Source organism: Pelobates fuscus, chromosome 4, assembly GCF_036172605.1.
Source record: "Pelobates fuscus isolate aPelFus1 chromosome 4, aPelFus1.pri, whole genome shotgun sequence".
NCBI classification, from domain to species: Eukaryota; Metazoa; Chordata; class Amphibia; order Anura; family Pelobatidae; genus Pelobates; species Pelobates fuscus.
Window position 1 is genome coordinate 226,142,276 of NC_086320.1, and position 16,450 is coordinate 226,158,725.

Here is a 16,450-nt window from a genome sequence, read left to right on the forward strand (position 1 = left end):
TTGCAAGCTCCATACCCTAAAATCGATGTGACAGTGTACCAATTGTTAATTCTTGCAAGCACTAATTTGCTACCAAGACTAATATCGTACGTTATTCCCCTTGATAGAGATAATATGTTTTCCTAAAATTCAAGGAAGTCACCATAAATTCATAAAGTACAATTGTGTCAATATCTATGGAAGCTCTGGTAATCTTTTCAATGGCTATGGCAGTTTTTCAGATGATGACCATACAGGTTATCTATAATTGGGTAAAAGGTCATTGTCCTCTGTGACTCCTAAAACTTGTATCTCATGAGTGTAACTAAAAATAGGAGTATATGCTTTTGAGAACCAAGCTGCAATAAGTACTAAATGAATTAAAGAATGCTCAAGAACTTATCCCAAGGTTGTCTCTAGATATTTCTCTCTTATTCATTTATTTTCACGTTTTCCTAACTTGTTCTCTACATTTTTAAAATTCTCATTGACACCAATTATATATTTACTAAGGGTGACATTGTTGAATAATTGTTTAATTACAATTCTTTCTAACACACATTTCCTATTGCTATTACACTTCATAGCCACTGAGCCTGTCCTTCAACCACTAGAAAATAAACTATTTTTACTTTTATTGGTCGTGTTCTTTCCTTATCTACCTGTGGTTGCCTTCTTCTTTAAAGAGGCACATTTAGCACAATAAAATCTGCAGTCTGTTTTTGTGGTTACAGTGCTAGTAGGCTGTGGATGTTGTTCCTTAGTTCTATGTCATCTAAAATTAGGGTCCCCCAGTCTCCCAGAGACCCTGGCTTGTCTTGTTACTAATGCAGAATGTACACTTCCACTTTTGCAATATCTATTTTATTTTTATTGGGATGGGCATACCACAAGTCACTGTAATATAACTTTAATTAATTGGATTAACAGTATAAATGTTCTGGTACCACAAAAGAAGCTGACTCGTGCCAATCAGACCTCAATTAAAGGGACAATATAGTCACCAAAACAAGTTTAGCTTAATGAATCTGTTTTGTTGTATATATCATGCTCCTGCAGTCTCACTACTCAATTTACTGCCATTTAGGAGTTAAAGCAATTTGTTTATGCAACCCTAGGCACACCTCCCTGCATGTGACTTATACATCCTTCCTAAATACTTCCTGTAAAGAGTCATCTAATGTTTACACTTCCTTTATTGCAAATTCTGTTTAATTTAAAATGATATTATCTCCAGCTTTGTTAATAGACCCCTGCAGGAGTCTCCTGTATTTAATTTTTTTTATTATTCTTTCTTTTAGCTGTGCTTATGAGTACAAGGATGTTTACCATGTCACAACAACAAGTATGCAATCATGTCATGAAATACAGGTGTACAAAGGTTGTACATTTGCAGGAACAGACCATTTTTAGAAATTAGGATACAGAATAACTCTAAGCTAGGAAGTCATGTCTAAGATGATGAATAATTTTATAATAGGCTTTGCATATTACAGGCTAAAGATACATGCCTAGGTTGGCAGCATGGCTTGTTGGTACGGTGAGCTTAACTTTTTAGACTGATGAGAGGAAAAATAAACATAATAGAAGTGAAAATTCACTATTGTAATTGAGTGTATCTTACAGGAACAGGAGGTAGGGAATAGGTTGCATAGATTAGGGCACAGTTACCTCTCAGAGGAGAGCAGAGTCCTCCTAAAATAGAAAAAAAAACGCAGAAGGCTGGGGAGAATTTTAGCAATGGGTTAACTTGAGCAGGGAGTGCCTCTTTATGTGAAGCTCGCCAGTCCCATATGGACGGGGGGGGGGGGGGGGGGGGGAGGTTGTTAGGTTTTTATAGTGTTAAGTTGCTGCCTGTAGTTTGCTCTATTATTTTGTTCAGATAGAAGAGTGTTACATCTATATCTGTCTAGGCTTGTCAGTAGGTCAGGTTAACTGGTATTGATGCTATCTGTTCCGTCACCCGTTTGTGTGGTGGGTAGGAAGTTCCTGTGGGTATATCACCCCTTACATGCCGTATGGACCTGTATGGTAAGGACACCATGTCCCTCGAGGTAAAAATGTAGTAGTGGGTTGGATTCTCTAGTGTATGTTGAGGGAGGTGTCGCTCATTAACCCCTGAGCAGTGTGTGGGGGGGGGGGGAGTAGGCACATATATATATATATTGCCATCGCAGCCGAGGTATGTTATGTAATGCTATTATTAAATAAGATTAAACCAACAGAAAAATAAATATAAACTGGTAACAGTGAATTAGAATGTGAGACTAATATAGAGCCCACATCTGGATGTCCGTCGCAACCTCAGCCGGTATCAGCAGCGGCTCATGGGGTGAATGGCACCACCTTGGCAACGTCCCATGAGCTGCGTGGTCCGTTTCCTGGGCCGATGGATGAGGTAAGGCTCAATTTCTGAAGGTACGCCTCAGAGTCGTCCGCAGAGGTGAGTGGGTAGGTGCGACCTTCTTTGGTGGCTTGGAGAGTACGTGAGGGACCCCATTTATAGGTGATGCTCGCTGAGCATAAGGTTTGGGTGACTCTTTGAAGGGACCTTCTCCATAGTAGTGTATATCTACATACGTCCTGTAGGAATAGGAGTTGCATGTCTTCAAAGCCATAAGGTGTTTTATTCTTCACTGCCTCTTGGTCCGCAGCTCTGTCTCGGTTCAGTACGAAGCGCACCAGCACCTAGCTGGTGGTTCCAGCCGGAGCCCTGTTAGACTTTGCTAGTCAAAAGCAGCCATCCAGTTGTATGCCTTTAGCGAGAATTGTGGCATCAGGGAAGTGAAGAGGTGCCTTAAAAAGTGAGGCATCTCGTGGGCAACAGTTTAGGAAATATGTCTTATTTTGAGATTGTTGTGTCTTCCAGGGTGTCCAGTTTGACCTGCAACTCTCTGTGGGAATTTGCTCATTGCTATTTTCCAGTTGATGGGCCATGGTGGAGAGGTGTTCTTCAGTTGCCCCCACTCGGGCCGTGGCCACATCGATGTCTTCTCGAATAATATAGGCACAAATGTTATTCATGGGGGCAGATAAGTCCTCTGTTAGTGGTGTGGATATATGATCCACTGTGTGGGGGATTTTGTCAGGGGCATCCATGACTTCATCCTTGGAGGAGGTGTAGGGAGAGTCGAGTAGCGCCACCATTTTATGTCTAGGCCTCTGTTGCAGTAGCTCACCAATGTTGCAGGAGCCTTCCCCGTTCAGGGTTTTCAGCTTTTTAGTTTTCTTCCCCATATCGGATAGTGGTATTAGGCTTAGTATCTGCCGAGATCGGGTTGTTAAACTCCCTTCGGTGTCCAGGCCACGCCCCTCCTTCCTGTATTTAATTAAAGTTCAAATTACAGAACAGGAGCTAAAAACTTTTTTTTTTTATTATTCTTTAGTTTGTAGTGCAAAGCATTTTCAAACAAGCATGTGCTGCCATTTCAGAGTTAACAAGCTTTGATTCAGTTTATCTGGTGCCTCTGCCACGTGTGCCTGGCGGGGAATGCTGGCTAGCCTCCTGCTCAAAGACTATGGGCCCTGCAAAAAGACATGTTAAAAAGTGACTTCCATGAAAAAAACCAAACCACTGAACCGATCTGGGGAATTTGGATATGTTGGTCACCCAGATCAGGGCTATCTTAGGATGTGACTCTTGTGGGGTTTCCATGGATCTTGGGGGTACTTTTGGGGTGTTTGTAAATTGTGTGTTTTTCTGTACCTAGAGATAATTGAGTTTGTACAGTTCCTGACTCAATTATCTCTCAGAGTGTATTGCTTGTCTGTGCCTCTTCCCATCCCCGCCCCCCTTTTTCCTGTCCTATTGTTTCCCCAACAGGGCGTTGTCCCAGGGACATTGCCAGACCAGTTTAAACTGGCTGCTTTGTCCCTCCTCAATCTCCCATCAGCCCTTGCTTTTGTCTGACCCCACCCTTCCTTGTACTATAGTGCTCTATGTGTAACAATAACTTACCTTTCCTCCTCAGACCCGCGCAGCAAGGCATCCTCTTCCGGTGAGCGGCACAGCCCTTCTGATGCCGGCCGCTCACACCGCTTATCTTTTTATGATAAGTAAATGCCGACGTGATCCGTACTTTGCCACGCCCCCGGACCTTTTGGGGGCGTGGTTTTAAAGCAATATACCCCACACTATAAAAGGGAGTCCCTGACAGTGGTAAGGCGCCCTAGTGTGGTTTTTGTTGGTTCCTCTAGTGCTGTTAAGCTACTTTATTGATTGTTTCCTGGTTATTGACTTTTGGCTTTCCTTTTTGACTACTCTACTCTCTGGTTCCCCGAACTTTGGCTAGGTTATATCGTTTATCCGTCTTCCGTACTCCCTTGATCTCTGGCTACCCCTTTTGACTACTATAAACATTAGTCCGGCCATTCTAAGGTCCGGTATACGTTCTGTTCTGGGTTACACTCTGTGAGAAGGGGTCACTATTGTGACACTATGTAACCTATTGTATGTAAATGAGGCTGTTGGGGGTTTAAATGTATGTAAAATTGTAAGTGCTTGCTTGCATTAAACAGACCTCTTCATCCTCAATACTGAGTTCTGTCTCTTATTGTAGGGAGCTACGATATCACTACCAGGTATTGCTATACTCATTATACTCCCTTGGATAATCACTAGCTCTTTTAAGAGCTGTTCCTGTTATGCTCTCCTGGAGGAGAGATCTTTCCCACATGGTCCTGGATGTCAGCGGTTGGTCCAGGGTGGGAAGACGGTGAGATTCCAGTTAAGCTACGATGGTTGCGGAGTCTGCGGTGCTGATGGTGTCCAGTGCGGTGTTTATAGTCCTCGTGTCCTCTAGGAAACATCCATTGATGGAGGTGCCCAGTCGGGGTGCCAGGCAATCCTTTACATTGGTGTCAGCGGTGGGATGGCTTCCTAGAAGCACAGAAGCATCCTGGAGACACCGGTATCGTATGAACTCTAATTGAGGGCAACGCTAGTATCCGTACAGTGCCCCTGGCTACAGCAGTATGGAATTGGCTAGTTTCCGGACAGCGTTCCATGACGAGGAGGAGGAGGAACTCGGGAGAATGGAGCAAGCAGCACCCGTGCAGCGTTCCCATGTGAGGAGGAGTTTCTCTGGAGGTTGCAGCAACACTTGGCCCAACAGGATGTCCCCGTATCAGAGGAGGGCATACTGGACTGGAGAGATGCCACTCGAAAGAGATGTGGTACGAGGCCCTGGAGGATGTACAGCATCGGCGCGGTGATAGTCTCCCCAGTGACGAGTGACCTATGGTGGTATACGGTTCGGCAGACCCCCTGGACTGCCTAGCACGACTAGCCCGAAGGTAAGGATTTCGACGGCCCTGGTCTACTTTGGGATGCCCTGGAGGAAAACATTGATTTCGGCAGCACAGAGGAGTCTAGATTTTGGGACATCTATGACTGCAGGGTGGGCATGCATGTTTGGGCTGATGCCAGCGATGTGAGACGAGACATGACCCACCTGGTAACAATGGAGTGGGAGCTGAAGCAGAACTACCAACACCTGCTCAGCTCAATTTGGCCCCAATCTCCCCAACAGTCAGAACCAGATCTACCACCCTTCAGCTGGGAAGACCTGGCTGAGGTACCCCCTGCTTCCCTACCAGCTAACGAAGGGGGGATCCTCATAGACTGTTCCTGGGAAGATCTCCAGATGGCAGGTAGAGAAGGGACCAAGGTCTCTCCACCGGCCCTACAGGGATGCTGTGCAGCTGGCCCAGATCCCCAGTTACAGTCGGAGTTACCGGGAGAAGAGATGGTCGGTTTCTCTCCCCAGCGGCAGTGCATCTCACAGGGAGAGGAGACAACCGGTCTTACTCCCCAGCGGCAGTGTACCATACAGGGAGAGGAGACAACCAGTCTCCCTCCCCAGCGGCAAACAGTATTACCGGGAGAGGAGATTGTCGGTCCCTCATCCCAGCAGCAGCAAGCAGTTCAGCACCAGGCAGTGTCACCGGGAGTCGAGGCAGTCGGTCTGACTCCCCAGCGGCAGAGGGTGTTATTGGGAGAAGACACAGTCGGTCTCTCTCACCAGCGGCAGAAAGTATTACCGGGAGAGGAGGTTGTCGGTCCCTCATCCCAGCAGCAGCAAGCAGTTCAGCACCAGGAAGCGTCACCGGGAGTTGAGATAGTTGGTCTGACTCCCCAGCGGCAGAGGGTGTTATTGGAAGAAGAGACACCAAGTACCCACAGCTACCTGCCTGGGAGCACCCGAAAGATCTGGGGTGACGGACAGAGGCCGATTACAAGAGTCATTAGGTCCAGTAATTGTTTGTTGTGGGTGGGCTATTCGACTAACTCAGGCACCGACCGACAGGAGGTCACGTACCTGGTTAGTCTCCCCCTGGGAGGGAAGATGTGTGACAAACTCCCCTTTTTCTGAGTTTGCCACAAGTTTTTGGAGGGGCCTGTTTGCTTGCCTCCTACCCTGTGACTATGGGCCCTGCAATATACCTTGCCCAATACACTTTAAAAGAATCCATTCATGTAATGTAAGTACTTTTGTACTCCACTTACCCTCTCCAGGGGCCGGCCGGAGTCAGTGGGAGCCGAAATCTGAAACGGTCTCCCATTGGCCCCTGTCATGCCACATTCCCCATACACTCACGTTTTGGGGGCGTGGATATGACAGGGGCCAATCAAATTGATATCTAGGGTATTTATACTCACCTTTTCCCTTAGTACCTTGCCCTATCGTGGTTTCTGATTCAGTTCCCTTTAGTGCTTGTATCGTTCAGTTGTTTTTTTGGTGCTAGACCTTGGCTTTGTTCCTGACTCAGTTTTCTCTTTATCCTTGCTTGTCTTGTCCGCCGGTTTGCTCTCCCGTGTACCAGTCCTTGGCTTGTTCTAGTTTTCGCTGTCTCTCTGTCCCCTTGACCTCGGCTCGTTCTGGACTCTGTCTTTTCCTGTCCTCATCAAGTCCGGCCATTCTAAGGTCCGGTAAGACGTATCTTGTTTTCTGCCTCTAGACTATCTGGACTATTCTTGCGTGTTGGGGTATATTACCGTGACATCCACAGAGAGAGACCAACCGCTGGCCCTGGAACTGTTTTGGGCATGTCATGCAGCTGGTCAAAGAGAGACTTCCATGAAACTTCCATGAAACTTTTGAACCCCTCCTCTGATCTGGGTGATTTTTGGATATGTTGTACACTCAGATTAGGGCTATCCGGGGTTTTGGTGGGTATGTTATGTTTTGGGGTACTTTCTGAACTTTGTGAGAATATGTTTTTCTGCCTGGAGATAATTGAGTTACTTACAGGACTTTACTCAATTATCTTCCAAGCGGGTGGGGGGGGGGGGGGGGGGTTTGGGTTTTGTGCTGTATGTGGCCCATCAGGTCCAGGTGGTGTTCCTCTGGCCTGGAGAATTGTCTAAAACTCAACCTGAACCATTAAAGCTCAGATCATCTTGCACCTTCATGAAGTTCCAGCTCATGTTTGGGGGGATTGGAGAACTACACTCTAGGGGATTGCTATAATCACTATACTCCCCTGAGTATAATCACTAAGCTCTTGTAAGAGCTTGTTCCTGCTACGCTCTCTCTATAAGAGAGGTCTACCCACTAGAAGCTGGATCCTGGTCACGAGATAGCGTGACCCCAACCAAGCTGCGGGGGTTTGTGGGGTTTGCAGTGGTTATGGTATTCCAGCCCAGTGCTTATGGTACTCATCAGTACTAGGAAGCAGCGATTGACCCGGTCTGGGTTCCAGGTGGTCCATCACACTTGTGTATGTCAGCTAGCAGGAGTTTGAGATCTCCCTTGGTGGCTGGTGCAGCGTCTTCTGGGGATTCAGGCTGCTGTGTCTGCATTGCCTTTATGGTCGGAGGGGTCTCCGGTCCCCCTTGCACAGGGTGGGAAGCGTGGTCTATTTCCCGCTCGTCTCCCGCGGGCATGGGCCGTCTGCCATTTTTTGGGGGGGATCTATGCCCCATTGCCGGTATGTGAGCTGGGGTTGCAGTCGGCGAGGGGTATGGAGGGAGCCCCTCTCTCTCAGTCAGGTGCCGAAGCAGAAATTCCTTGAGGTCCCGGATCGTGGGCGTGAGGTAGGCCCCGGATTTGCATTTCCGCTTGGGCAGCTTGTGGGCTTGAAAGAACGGCATCTAACGTTGCCGCTTGCTGTGCTGATTCTGGCTGTGTGGTTTGTAGGGCTGGATGCGTGCCAGTTTCGCTGATATCACCCAGATTATAATAGTTTGTCGGGAGCTATTGGAAATGGCATCTGGTGCCATGTGATATCAAGCTCCGCCTGCGGAGCTAAAAACTTTTAAAGTAAGTAACATCTAATTTAAAATGAAAGCATTTTGTTTCCATGCAGGCTGCGTCAGTCACAGCCGGGGAGGTGTGACTTGGGCTGCATAAACAGAACCAAAAATGATTTAACTCCTAAATGGCAGTGAATTGAGCAGTGAAACTTCAGGGGCATGATCTATACACAAAAACTGCTTCATTAAGCTAAAGCTGTTTTGCTGACTATAGTGTGCCTTTAAGTTGTCAAACCATTCTAAAATAGTTTGATTACTAATACTGGGAGGGACATCCTGGTGCCATAACCATTACAGTGGGCTCTTTATGGTGCTTGGAGTTTTCCTTTAACCCTATGTATGCCATTTTATGTGCAGCCCAACATACCCATGGTACTAATGCTATTGTAATTAAAAGACGTATATTACATTTAAGGAGGTTACTTATAAAAAGCACTTTCCCACTCTGTGCTTACTAAAAGCTTCTTCAATGAATGCTATGGTAGCATCAGAATAGGTTTTATGTGGCCTCAGAAGCTATATATCTGTAAATATGTACCTTTTCACTCCCTCATATATTGTGTACATTGATCAGAGATAAAGTAATATCCTTCACCAAATTCTTGGAATCCTAGGAAAAAAAACAGGTTGCTCAACATGTTTTTGAAAAGTCTGATTTATGCTTAAAACAGCACTAGCAGCTTCACTTATATTCCATATTGAAAGAAATGTATTTTATATAACTCAATGTAATTGCTAAAGCTGCACTTTAAATCTTTTGGCAATATAGAACTTTTTCTCTTAACAGCTTCTCTTCCTTGCTTTATTTAACATACTCTCAGAGGCGGCTCTAGACTTTTTGAGGCCTTAGGCGAAAATTAAATATGAGGCCCCCCACGCGATATTAAAATTAACTGTATAAATTGCATATTTTAAGGCAAACATTAATAAGCCTCATAATCTCAGTATTCACAAAGTTATTTTTGTTATTAAATTATTCTACAAATATCAATACACAAACATTGGGTATAGCTAAATGTTCCTAAAACTGAAATAAAGTTGTCAACAGTGTATTAAAAGAACACTATAGTATCAGGAACACAAATGTGTATTCCTGACCCTATCGTGTTAAACTATTTAGCCCCCCCCCCCCCCCAATGTAGCAAAAACGTACCTTGTTTCTAGAGCTGCACAAGTCCGCCAGCGCTGGATCCGCCCAATTGGCTAACATAATCTGAACTGATGATCTCAGTCAATCACAATGCTTTCCCATAGGAAAGCATCAGATTGGCTGAGATCTTCAATTTTGATGTCAGCCAAGGAGTCAAGTCAGAGGCGGCTGCCATGGTTAATTTTCTTTCTTAGTCATAAAAAATAAAACCTTTCTTACCTGAGAGAGATGAAATGAGAGGGACCTCACAATTTGGTGTCCAGTGTCCATGCAGCCCTGAGCAGCTTGAAAAGGAGACTGAGAGACGGCTCACTTGTCCACGGTCTCAAGACTGCAAAATAATAAAAAATGATTTTTGAAAAAAGAGACACGTCTTAAGCAGTTTTAAAAAAAATGTTCTCTAAAAACAAATAATAAAAATTAAATAAATAAATATATATATATAAAATTAAATAAATAAATATATATATTTTCTTAATTTTTTCTTAACTCCAATTGATACTTTGGTTTAACCTTCTGATTGGGGCACCAATGATAGGCTAAGAACATCATATGAGAGCTCAGCCTAGAAGTGGTTCCCCATTCACAAAAACAGAGTGAGAAAAATATGAATGGCATGTTTCCCACTCTGTTTTGTGATTGGCTGAGCCAGCCAGCGGATTCCTGATTCAACCATTAAACTACATTGGAAGTAGTGAGATAAAAAGGTTTCTTACCTGAGAGAGATGAAATGAGAGGGACCTCACGATTTGGTGTCCAGTGTCCATTCAGCCCTGGGCAGCTTAAAAGGAGACTGAGAGACGGCACAGTCTCAAGACAGCTGCCTTCGCCTTTTACAGGCTTCTCGCTGCAAAATAATATAAAATGTTTTATTTGTTTGTTTGTTTTTTTTGATTTTTTAATCCGATAATACTATGGTAATACTATACTGTAATTATAACATATATTATCTTAATATTATTGTTAATATTAACAATTACTATTTTATTAATGATTATAATGAATATAATTATCATATAATATATAATATATTACAATTATAGTAAATTAAATAGTAGTATAATTATTATATTATTATTAATATTTAATATTGCTATGTATATATGTATGTTGTATATGATATACCACCATCATTCTGTGAAAAGATGGGGGGTACAGCTCTCCTGCTTTTTTTCTCTCTTCTGCTCTGCTCTCCTTCCCCTTTTCTTTATTTTCATCCGCCTTCCTTCCCCTTTTTTTTTATCTGCACTCCTTCCCCTTTTCTTTATTTTTATCTGCCTTCCTTCCCCTTTATTTTTATCTGCTCTCCTTCCCCTTTATTTTTATCTGCTCTCCTTCCCCCTTTTTTTTATTTTTATCTGCACTCCTTCCCCTTTATTTTTATCTGCACTCCTTCCCCTTTTCTTTATTTTTATCTGCTCTCCTTCCCCTTTATTTTTTTTTATCTGCACTCCTTCCCCTTTATTTTTTTTATCTGCTCTCCTTCCCCTTTATTTTTATCTGCTCTCCTTCCCCCTTTTTTATTTTTATCTGCACTCCTTGCTCTTTTTTTTATTTTTATCTGCACTCCTTCCCCTTTATTTTTATCTGCACTCCTTCCCCTTTTCTTTATTTTTATCTGCTCTCCTTCCCCTTTATTTTTTTATCTGCTCTCCTTCCCCTTTATTTTTTATCTGCTCTCCTTCCCCTTTATTTTTATCTGCTCTCCTTCCCCCTTTTTTATTTTTATCTGCACTCCTTGCCCTTTTTTTTATTTTTATCTGCACTCCTTCCCCTTTATTTTTATCTGCACTCCTTCCCCTTTTTTATTTTTATCTGCACTCCTTGCCCTTTTTTTATTTTTATCTGCTCTCCTTCCCCTTTATTTTTTTTATCTGCACTCCTTCCCCTTTATTTTTATCTGCACTCCTTCCCCTTTTTTTTATTTTTATCTGCACTCCTTGCCCTTTTTTTTATTTTTATCTGCACTCCTTCCCCTTTATTTTTATCTGCACTCCTTCCCCTTTTTTTATTTTTATCTGCACTCCTTGCCCTTTTTTTATTTTTATCTGCACTCCTTCCCCTTTATTTTTATCTGCTCTCCTTCCCCTTTATTTTTTTTATCTGCACTCCTTCCCCTTTATTTTTATCTGCTCTCCTTCCCCAACCCCTTTCACTTTATTTTCATGTGCTCTCTCCTTACCTTTTTCTATCTTCTCCTCTGCTCTCCTTCCGTTTTCTATCTTCTCCTCTGCTCTCCTTCCGTTTTCTATCTTCTCCTCTGCTCTCCTTCCGTTTTCTATCTTCTCCTCTGCTCTCCTTCCGTTTTCTATCTTCTCCTCTGCTCTCCTTCCGTTTTCTATCTTCTCCTCTGCTCTCCTTCCGTTTTCTATCTTCTCCTCTGCTCTCCTTCCGTTTTCTATCTTCTCCTCTGCTCTCCTTCCGTTTTCTATCTTCTCCTCTGCTCTCCTTCCGTTTTCTATCTTCTCCTCTGCTCTCCTTCCGTTTTCTATCTTCTCCTCCGCTCTCTTTCCTTCACCAGCAGCTATTCTTTTTCTTCTCTTCTTCTTCCTCTTGGTACCGCAGGCGGGGAAATTCAGGGGGAGGGATTATGTCGTCGCGTCGTGACGTCATCGCTAATCGGCATTGCGGATTGGCCGATTAGCAGGTTAGTGGCAGGAGGAGGGGAGGGGACTCACTCCACCACGGAACCCATGTGAGAGGGTTCCATATTGTTAGCGTCAGTGCCGCGGCGATGCGGCCGCCGGCCGGGCATGAAAAGATTTTAATAATCTTTTATTTTTTTTACTGCAGCGGCTCTCTAATTTCACAGTTTAATTTCACAGTTTAAACCGCCTAATTAGAGAGCCGCCTCTGCATACTCTTATGTATTCAGTCACAAATGTAGACAAAGAAAAACAAGTTACCTGCATCTCTCCTTAATCCCTATGTATTTTTAAACAAATGGAGGTTTTTTAGTTACCTCCAATGTCCATGATAGGATTAGCCCACCTGCCAACGTCAAGGCAGACCCCCCTAGTTGGGTCCTAACTAACCATTCACCTTGCTTCCTTGAGCCTCTGGCAAAAAACTCTACTGAGACAGAAAGGGGTATTTTTTTATATACACCCCTATATATTAATAACCCTTAATAGGGAACACATGGGATGGGCAATATAGAACTTTTCCTCTTAACAGCTTCTCTTCCTTGCTTTATTCAACATACTCTTATGTATTCAGTCACAAATGTAGACACATTTAGAAATATAGAGCCTCACAACAGTGGCGTACATATAGAGGTCTCAGGGGTCGCACTTGCGACCGGGCCCGTAACTCCAGGGTGCCTGGACGCCCTGCGGACCCCTGCGACCGGGTACCAGCAGCCATGTTTTGCAAACCGCCGGGGCCACACGTTCAAGTGGCCCATGCTGTGACTACCCAATGGGTATGGGTTTCCAGGGGGCCCGGTCAGTGCTGCGGCGCTTTAACAGTGTGACTGGGCCCCCTGTGATGAGATCACTGCTGGGAGGAAGGTCACTCCATCCAGCTATCAGCTATCCTCCAGCCACGCGGGAGGAAGGAGAGGGAGTCAGAGTGGGAACTCTGACTCCCATCAACCTGAGCCACCACTGGACCCCATGGAAAGTCACCCTCCTGCACCTAAAAGGTAGGAAACAGGAGGTGACTTAAACATTTTGTATATGTATGTATGTGTGTATGTGTTTGTGTGTCTGTGTGTCTGTCTGTCTGTATGTGTGTGTGTATGTGTATGTGTGCCTATCTGTTTGTATGTATGTGTCTTTGTATGTATGTGTGTCTTGTGTGTGTGTGTCTGTCTGTCTGTGTGTATGTGTCTGTCTGTATGTTGGTATGTGTGTATGTTCCCCTGGCACTCACAGCACTCATATGCACACACACTGCACCCCTGACACTTACAGCACCCTCACCCTCACACGCAGGGCCGGATTAACATAGGGGCTGATGGAGCTGCAGCTCCAGGCCCAGGCCCATGGAATAGGCCCATTGATTTAAAAAAAAAAAAAAAAACATTTTTTTTTTACATTTTTTTGTTTACATTTTTTTTTTCCCCCACACACTACTCTTAGGGATTCCACCTGGCTTTTATTTTATTGGCACAGCCAGTATTTGAGGCTGCCTGGCTGGTGCCAATATTGCAGTGATACTGGCAATACAAATGGTGGTATTTTTCTCAGTATAAACAAGAGAATACTCTGCAATACCAGCACTGGCCAGTAGGGGTTGCTGTATGTGGAGACAGGCAGGGATAGGAAGTTCCAGCATATCCCTCCCTGCCTATCTATACTCACTGATCTGCAGGGGTGCAGCTACAGAGAGTCCAGACAGCAGCTCCCACCCTGCAGAGACAGCCTACAGCTCAGCGAAGTAAGGAATGGGGGGAAATACTGCAAGGAGACATACACTGAGGCACTAAGGGACACTGGGAGACATTATGGCAGACACTGAGACACTAAGGGACATTGGGAGACATTATGACACGGACACATGGGGACACAGGAATCCATCTATACAGCAGAATCAAACTAAGTAGTTTTTTGGTGATTTTACAGCATTTTCTCTTATGTCACTCCTTGTGATTATCATCATGTGATGTCATCCATACATATTTAATTATGCAAATTAGCAAGGCCGGTATGTTTTTCCAAGAAAGGTTGCAACCCTAACTACTTTTCACATACTCTTACTTAAGTATGGAAACTTAAGAGGGATGTATGGGAACACAACTTGTGTGAACTGGCTGACAATGAATATGGTTAAAGGGACACTAGAGTCACCAGAACAACTACAGCTTATTTAATTTGTTCTGGTGAGTAGAATCATTACCTTCAGGCTTTTTGCTGTAAACACTGTCTTTTCAGAGAAAATGCAGTGCTTACATTACAGCCTAGTGATAACTTCACTGGCCACTCCTCAGATGGCTGTTAGAGATCCTTCCTGGGCCATGGCTGCCTAAAATGCATCCAAACATTCCGTATCTCCTCCCTCTGCATGCAGACACTGAACATTCCTCAAAGAGATTCATTGATTCAATTCATCTCTATGAGGAGATGCTGATTGGCCAGGGCTGTGTTTGAATCATGCTGGCTCTGCCCCTGACTTGCCTCTTTGTCAGTCTCAGCCAATCCTATGGGAAGCACTGTGATTGGATCAGGCCACCACTTCTAATGATGTCAGCAGACTGCTTGTTTTTCTGAGTCTAACAGCATGCAGAGTTACAGCTTCAGGCTTGAATACAGTAAGATTTTGCTATGTTTATGGAGGCATGAGGGGCCCAGGGGGGCTAGATGGTGTTGTTAACACTATAGGGTAATGAGTTCATGTTTTTGTTCCTGACCCTATAGTGATCCTTTAAGGTAATGCTGACTTTGGTCTCTCTAACACTGTGGCATGTTCCCTTTCTTCTACACTCACTACATACAGCTTTTCTCTGTCCCAGACTATATACCAGGAGCTTCTGCCTGCTAGTAAGAAGGTAAGGAGACAAGTGGACCAGCGAGTGCTAGGGGACACTCCTTAGAAAGCGTTGAGCGAGCGCATCATTAGATGCATTTCAGGGTGCTGTCTGCATAGTATGCCCTTAATTGGCCAGCTGAATGATTGGCAGGCAGCCTGACATGCATTCATGCCAGGCTGGCCTTCTAATTCTTTGGGCAGACATGTCCTCTTTTGGGGCATGTTCGCCCCTTTTGGCAGGTTACATGATTTGTGTCAGTGGCACACCCTTTTACCGTGCCCATTGACTTCCTGCTTGACTGGACACTGCTGTTAGGGGTTATGGATTTACTTGAAAGATGAAAACATAAATTAGTGAGAGATTAGCCTAGGGTATGTGTTTTCTTATAGCTGCTGTTTTCTTTCTCTCCAGCACCATCTCCATCAGATACATGACGCTTGGGAGTGTTTTACTGTTTTTGGTCAATATGATTCTGTAATTAGGCCCATCATAATTGTCAGCACCAGGCCCACTGGGCTCTTAATCTGGCCCTGCTCACACGCACATAGCACCCTCACTCAAACACAGCACCCATCACTCACACACAGCACACACACACTGCACCCCTCACACACAGCACCCTTACCCACACAGCACACACACACACACACTGCACTCCTCTTGCACATACACTAAACTCCTAACACATACAGCACCCTCACACACACTGCATCCCTGACACTCACTGCACCCTTACTCTCACACACACACACACACTGCATCCCTGACACTCACAGCACCCTTACTCTCTCTCTCTCACACACACACACACACACACAGCACCCCTGACACTCACAGCACCCTCACACACACACACATGCACTGCACGCCTGACACTCACAGCACCTTTACTCACACACATTGCACCCATGACACTCACAGCCCCCTCACTCACACACAAACACACTGCACCCCTGACACTCACACACACGCTACACCCCTGACACTCACAGCACCCTCACTCACACACACACTGCACCCCTGACACTCACAGAACCCTCACACACACACTGCACCCTCACACACAAATTCCTCACACGAACATAGCACCCTCTTGCAAACACAGTACCCATCACTCACACACACTGCCCCCTCACACACACACACTACACCCCTCACACACACACTACACCCCTTACACACACACTGCACCCCTCTTGCACACACACTACATCCCTTACACACACACATCACCCTCACACACACACACAGCACGATACTCTTTCTTGGTATTTTGGTCTCCTGGCATCCCATCTATGGGACAAATTTCAAGCAAATACAGTGCAAGCATATTATTAAATTTGCTTGCGCTGTGCAGAACAAATACAGGGTCTTTTTCTCATGCTAGAGCTCTTCAGCAGAGCTCTACGCATGGTCTGCCCTGGATGAGCATTGAACCAACATGTTCACTTTGTTTGGGGCGTGCTTGTCATTGGTGATGACAAACACACCCTATCTGGCCCCACCCCCTTTTTAGTGGGCCGCTGTAATTAAAAAATGCCCGGGCCGAATTTTCTTCCAAGTCCGGTCCTGCTTAAGGAGTTAAGGTTTG

At 44.7% G+C, this 16,450-nt stretch overlaps 1 protein-coding gene across 2 annotated transcripts in view; it reads left to right on the plus strand.

Annotated features, from left to right (window-relative positions):
• Positions 1-16,450, plus strand: part of COL15A1 (collagen type XV alpha 1 chain) — a 353,153-nt gene that overhangs the window by 271,829 nt on the left and 64,874 nt on the right. The gene's annotated exons all lie outside the window — the stretch shown is intronic.